The sequence below is a fragment of the Myotis davidii genome, unplaced genomic scaffold, assembly GCF_000327345.1.
Source record: "Myotis davidii unplaced genomic scaffold, ASM32734v1 scaffold2004, whole genome shotgun sequence".
Classification (NCBI taxonomy): domain Eukaryota; kingdom Metazoa; phylum Chordata; class Mammalia; order Chiroptera; family Vespertilionidae; genus Myotis; species Myotis davidii.
The window spans coordinates 131,321-137,652 of NW_006295088.1; the positions used below are offsets into that span (position 1 = coordinate 131,321).

Consider the following 6,332-nt stretch of genomic DNA (forward strand, 5'->3'; position numbering starts at 1 on the left):
CTGGGAGTAGCTTAGTTGAGTGGTTGTAGTCAAGATGTTGGCTCGGGCTGCAGCCATCTGAAGGCTTGAATGGGCTGGGGACCTAGTTCCAAGGTGGTTCACCCACATGTCTATTGGAGTGGGATTTCTCTCTTCCCGCAACCAGTGCAGAAAGAGAGAAATGGGGGTTGATAAATCTTGATTAGAACATGATGAGGTTTAAGGAAAAATGAAAAAACACAAGACTGAGACAGAAATAGAGTGAAAGCTAGGCCTGGGTGTGGCATCTGCCCTCTGATGGAAGGACAGATGCAGAGAGCATCAGCACCATAAGCAGATTTATTTATACTCGAATAACAGGAAGTTACATCACATCTGGGTGGGCCTTGAGTTCCTGGCAACATCATGAGATCCACCCCATTAACACTGGGCGGGAAGGTCAAACTGAGTGGCGTCCCAATCTCTTGATTAGGTCCGGCCCCAGGGCGTGGCTCTGCCTTTGCTCTGTGTTTCAGCCAACATATTTAAAGATGCCCATTGTTGCCGAAACCGGTTTGGCTCAGTGGATAAAGCGTCCGCCTGCAGACTCAAGGGTCCCAGGTTCGAGCCCGGTCAAGGGCATGTACCTGGGTTGCAGGCACATCCCCAAGGGGGGATGTGCAGGAGGCAGCTGATCAATGTTTCTCTCTCATCGATGTTTCTGGCTCTCTATCTCTCTCCCTTCCTCTCTGTAAAAAATCAATAAAATATATTTCAAAAAATAAAATAAAAATAAAGATGCCCATTGTTTACTAGTGGCCCTCAACACATGTCTAGCAAGACTGTGTTAGTTGCTGGAGGGAGATCTCAGTTCACCACCACCTAGGCCTCTCCATAGGGCTGCTTGAATGTTCTCATAACAATGATCCAAGATAGAGAAAAACAAAAGCTGCAATGTATTTTCTGACGTAGTCTTGGGAGTCACACACAGTTATTTCCATAATATAGTAACCTATTGGTTCCACAGATCATTCCTATTCAACATGAGAAGGGACTACACAAGGAAGGCATCACTAGGGACCATATAGCAGGATATGGAACCACATGCAGCAGTTCTCAACCTGTGGGTCACGACCATCAGAAATAGCATATCAGATATTTACATTATGATTCATAACAGTAGAAAAATTACAGTTATGAAGTAGCAATGAAAATAATTTTATGGTTGGGGGTCACCACAACATGAGGAACTTTATTAAAGGGTCACGACATTAGGAAGGTCGAGAACCACTGAATAGAGTCTGAGGCCTATAAAGCCATTCCCAAGAGTGCTGAGCTACTGGGCTGACTTGCCAGATTTTTATATTCTATTCATGCAAGGGTAGAGGCATCTAGACAATATCTGTAGCCACTCCACATATTTTGAACATAATTCATTTCACCAATGAAATATTATTTCATATATCTCATGCTAATTAATGGAGTCTATGGTGCAAGGTTTCCTAAACTTGGGTCCTGCAGAGATAATTCAGGGGAGCCTGTGGACTTTGTTGGGAGAAAATTGTGCCTATATTTTTTATCAATTTCTAACTGAATGTCAACACACCATAGTCTTACTAGCAATATCTGTGACTTTGTCACCAACACATATTGAAGATATTTTCACTTCCCATTACAACTGTTGCCAATATCTCAAAAGACCATTTATATTGATCACTATTTCAAAATTATGATGATCATTAGGCCTGCTGCTAGATCTTCTTATTTGCTGAGTTAATAAAGAAGCACACATATTAATGTCAAAATTATATCTCTAACATTCTGCTAACAGCATTTCAACACAATTGGTTTTATTATCCTTTGTGTTTTACTTTATGCACTAAAAACATGACACTGTAATACAATATGCTTTTAATAACAGTAAAAACCAGAAAAAAAATAAATCAAACAAGCTGCATAGGTGATATTTGAACAATTCACAAAGCAATCATGTGCAATCACTGATACACTAATTACTCCAGAAAGTCAGGATTCATATAGGAAAAGAATTATAGAGGTCACATAATGTTTTCAAAATAGACAAGATGCCTTTCACTGGAGTTCATTGTAGCCAGGATTCATGTTAGTATTCTACACAAAGAAACATTTGAAGGGAAAAATATTTACATGGATGTGGGAAGAAGAAATATATTTTTACAAGTCACGCTATGAAGCAGTGAGATGTTAATAGTAATGTTAGCTGTATTTGTCTCTGAGGTTCATGTGTAATGGCATGGGAGGAGAAGTGGTAGTTGTGGTAACAGAAACATGAGTACTCTGTTCCATATGCAGGAGGCACTACTGAGGGGAACTAGGGTTTCTAAAACCAGACATATTTTGGAGTGACCAACTATGGAGATGGTTAGAGAGGTGGTTGTTTAATGAATTTTCAAAATAGTACAAGTTACAGTGGTAATCTTACCATAGAGCTGACCTTCTGTAAGAAATCTATCAGGGACACTTGTGTTCTTATTAAACATGTAGGAAAAACCAAGGCAACAGAGATGTAATTTACAGACAAAGCAAAGCAAAAGTGTGTTGGGCTAAGTATGTAGAAATCACAGCCTTCTCAAGCAGGCAAGAGGACCATTTTTGTTCACCTGTTACTTCTATTGTGCTGACTTCAGGCATCCGTATGACTTGAAAATGCCAGTGCTTTAAGTGGGACACAAAGCAAATTAACTTGGTCTGTCAGTTACAGGTAATTGAAAAATATTAAAACAGTGATCAGAATTATAGTTTAGGTTGCTAAAGGCTAAGGAAAAGAATATATAGAGAGAGATATGAATTAGCTGGCATGATAAGAGGTAGGCAAATCCCAAGATCTGCAGAGTATGCAGGCAAGGGAACTGATCATTTAGTTACCATCCAAATGCCAGCAAGCTTTAGAATCAGGAAGAGCTGATATGTCATTTTGAAAAAAAAAACAATATCCCAATTTAAAGGCTGCCAGAAAGAAATAATTCTTTCTTACTAGGGGAGGGTCAATATTTTTCTTCTATTCAGGTCTTCCACTGATTGGAAAACCTGATTGGAAAGCCCACCCACATGAGGGAGAGCAATCTGCTTTATTCAGTTTACCAATTAAATGTTAATTTCACCTGGGAATATCCTCACAGACACACCCAAATATTGTTTGACCAAATATCTGAGCACCCCAAACCCAGTCAAGTTGACACAATAAAATCCCAAAAGTATCTATAATTTAAAACAAAAGAAAAAAAAGAAATTCTTAACTTACGCAAAAGCTTTTAAAGTGAATTAAAATATACAAGTCAATAGAACATTCCAAGAAGAGAAGGCCACTTAACATGGAAACAGTTCTCCAAAGGTATACTAGTACAATTTAGACTTTCAACCACTAGGTATGTGTTACCTACTCTGAACGCTAAAATTTTTACATTCAGCTCTTAAGAGGTCTAATTTATAACTGGCATTTAAATGAGAGGTTTCTCTTGTGATTTTAGTTTGGGAGCAATCATTCAGTAAAAACACAGTGTGGTTTATGATGCCGGGTGTGAATCATTGCCTCCTTCTTGAGTGTGGTGCACAGCCTGGCACAGCTACTTGAGTTTAGTAGCAGTGAAGATCCATGTTCCTGTTCCAATACTTTCTGAGAAGTGCTTGATGATGCTGATGTACTGACAGACACAAGAACTATCTTTGCTGTTATTGTATAAAGCCATAAATGTACATAAATTGATAAAAAAAAATGACTGATGAGTTCACCAGCTGACAAAAGGGGTACATGGCACAAAGAAAGTTTAAGAACTCCTGCTTTAGCACAGGCTCATTTTGGAAAATGTGAACATCCAGGGGCTGGAGTGTGGAAACCTGAGTAGAGTCTTTCAAATGCTAACTAACCACTCCTGAGTGCATAATCCTGATTAGGATTATTTAAATGTTGACTAACTGCTCCCAGAGTGTGGATTAAAACTAATTTACAATGAATTGTATAAATTGTTTATCAATATGAATAAACATTGCCTGGTTCTTCTCCACTTCAAAATGCATACTAAAGTGTGGTGATGGGGGAGGGGTGTAGGGGAGGGTATAGGGGAAATAAATGGTGATGGAAGGAGACTTGACATGGGGTAGTGAACACACAATACAGTGCACAGATGATGTGTTGTAGAATTGTGCACCTGAAACCTGTATAATTTTGTTAACCAGTGTCACCCCAATAAATTCAATAAAAAAGAAAACAAAATATACACTAAATTCACCCCTTCTGCCTACCTCCACTGCCCACACCCTAGACCAGTATTTCAAAAGATCATTTTGTAGACAGATATGCCATTTCATTAAATAATTGCTTCTGTGAAACCAAGATGTCATAGGTTGTGAAATCTGTCATTCTCTTATGCACCAAGAAAAAGAAAATTGCTTTCAAACTATGACATACCATTAATGATAAAATTCACCCCAATATCAGGGGTGATAAAAAGTGGAAAAATATACATCTTACAGTAGATTAAATAAGGTATATTACACAGCGATACCAAAAATTTTGAAGTAAATTGTAGACAATGTAAAACAGTGTACATCTAATTTAATAATAGAGAAACATGGTAATTAACTGTAACTTCGCTCCCCTTCCCATGGGCTAATCAGGGCAATATACAAATTAACTGCCAGCCAAGATGGTGGTTAACCGCCAACAAAGATGGTGGTTAATTTGCATACATAGCCGCAATGCTGGGAGGCAAAAGGAGAAGGAGAAAAGAAGCTACCTGCCACTGACTGTGATCGGAAACCCAGGTGGCAGCCAAGAGCCAGAGAACCGAGCGGATGTCTGCCTCTTCCCTGCCCCGCCTGGCTTCTTAGATAACTGATCACCAGTGATGGGAGAACATCCAGAGGCGGGGCCAGAGGCCGGGCAGCATAGGTGCCTGGGGACACCATCCGGACCCCAGGGGCGATGCAGCCAGGCCCCAGCAGGAAACCCAGGCACCAGGGCTGCATAGCCGCTGGGGCACGTGATCCGGTGCCTGGGCTGAGGATACCCAGAAGGAGACCCAGGGGCCTCCCAAGAGGAGAGTCTCCGTGGTCAGATGGCGTGGTGTTGGGACAGGAATAAAGACCCGAGGTGACTCAGATGCCTGGCCACAGGGTTAGACCAGCCAGCAGGGCCTTTCAGTTGGGACTGAGGTCGGGGTGGGGCGAGGGAGGCAAGCCAGAAATAGAGAACTACAACTCCCAGGAGGCTTAGCAGCCGGGGCCTGGGTGCCTGGCTGTGAAATCCGATGGGCTGTAGTTTTGAAAGCCACTTTAAACTAGAGGCTTGCAAGGTTGGAACTTCTGAGCCAGGAGCCAGGGAGAAATGGAGCTGGAGCAGAGAGAAGGGTTCATGGCAGCCGTGGGCTTTGAGGAGTTCTCGCACCTCCCGGCTGGGAGCTGGCGCTGCCTCCACTGAAGGTGGTCACATCCTGGAGAGCGAGCTTGAGACCGAAGTGGAGTGCATGTCTGGGGGTCTGGGCAGCTCCAGCCTCCAGGAGAGAGATGAAGAGGAGGAGGCAGCCTGAGGCCGGCAACAGCGGAGCCAAGGGGAACTCAATCGTAGGAAGTACCAGGCGCTGGATCAGCACTGCAGGGAGATCTAGCAGGCGAAGGAGCCGGTCCTGAACAGGCTCCATCAGATACAGAGGATAACATGGAGACTCCAGCAGGAGCGGAGGTTCCTCATGAAGATGCTGGAGTCCTACGGCGACAACTCCCTGGCCAGCCAGTTCACCATCTTACTGGAGGACGAGGGCAGCCAGGGCACAGACGCCCCCACCCCAGGCAATGCTGGGAACGAGCCTCTGGAGAAAGACGGGCTGTTCCTGCCCAGGAGGACGCCAGCACCTACAGAAGCCAGCAGCCCGGCCCCTGACAAGGGGCTCAGCAGGCAGAAGAGGCGGCGAGTGCCACTGGAAGGGGGCTGGGAGGGAGTCCCACTGACTCTGGAGCTGGCCCCTGTGCAGATAAAGGTGGAGGAAGACTTTGGCTTCAAAGCGGTCGAGGCTCTGGACTCAAGTTAGGTTTCTCGAGGGCCAGACAAGTTGCTTCCCTACCCCACCCTAGCCAGCTCCCCCTTTGACTGACTCCCCAATAAACGGACCCCATGCTCTCCTCGGCAAAAAAAAAAGCTTATAGAGGCATGCTTATAGGATCAAATAGTAGGGAGAGAGAGCCCTGGCAAAGGACCCCCGGGGCTGTGGGTGCTGGCTGGCCTGCTACCCCATGATCACCATGGCGATCGGGGGCAGAGAGAGCCCCGACCAGGCCAGCCGGCACCCCCGGACCCTCCCAGGCGTGGCTGCCTGCTGGCCTGCTACCCCGTGATCACTGTG

The 6,332-nt window shown here is 44.3% G+C and overlaps 1 pseudogene; it reads left to right on the top strand.

The window, feature by feature from the left end:
- The first annotated feature begins 5,320 nt into the window (after positions 1–5,320).
- On the top strand, positions 5,321–6,083 carry LOC102774015 (annotated as a pseudogene).
- Positions 6,084–6,332: the final 249 nt, after the last annotated feature.